We start from the raw sequence: 878 nt of genomic DNA on the forward strand, positions 1-878 counted from the left end.
AACCAGCTCATAACTGGGAGCTCCAGAGCTAGTCTCGACATTATTTTCCATTATGAAGCCCTCAATAGGTGCGTGTTGAAAAGGTGACCTGTGTGGTATCCTGGTTACCAAGGGCCAGCATACCCTGCCAAAAACTCAGACGCAATCAGTACTAATCAGCATGTGCTGTACTTCGTGTTCAACCTGTACAGGTTGCACATGTGCACNCTCTTTTTTTACAAGTGCCAAGTCTGGATGCTGGCATGAGCACTTCACTGTTCATTGGTCAGCTGGGCTAACCAGCAAATAAACGTGTTGGAACTGGCAGTCTTGGCTGCTGGCACACCAGCACTTACAGTAAGTGGTTGCTTGTTGATGTGGTGGTTATGATTATGTGCTGTGTCTGGTTGAGATCATGCTTTCCTGTCAGTTGCTTTCCTGTCCATGCATGTTTGAACCATTGCTGTATGAGTGTCAACAAACAAGGGGCTCAATGCTGCTGTCCTCGGTCTTGTGCCTTGCTCAAACTATGCAGAAGTACAGGTGTAGGCTGTAATAAGTTGTTTAACCTGACTGCCCTGATTGAATGTGTTTCCCAGATAGAATGCCGATCCTGCATGCATGTGCCAGCGCCAAACATGGCCACCACCACCAAAAAGCGCCTCACACCCCTAGCTAGTAAGTCTGTGCTATTAGAAGCTTTGGGTGGTGACACCTGCTACGCTATGGTGGGACCACAGTATTGCATGTTTGTGGTTTGGCGTGTGTGACTATTCATGAGTACGCCAGGATGGGATCCCATCCTGGATCCCATCCATCCGGTAGGTACTAACTAGCTATAGCACCCCTAGTCCATGCTTTGAATGCAGGCTATAGCCACCATGTTACTTCCATGACCA

Source organism: Volvox carteri (assembly GCF_000143455.1).
Source record: "Volvox carteri f. nagariensis unplaced genomic scaffold VOLCAscaffold_131, whole genome shotgun sequence".
Taxonomy (NCBI): Eukaryota; Viridiplantae; Chlorophyta; class Chlorophyceae; order Chlamydomonadales; family Volvocaceae; genus Volvox; species Volvox carteri.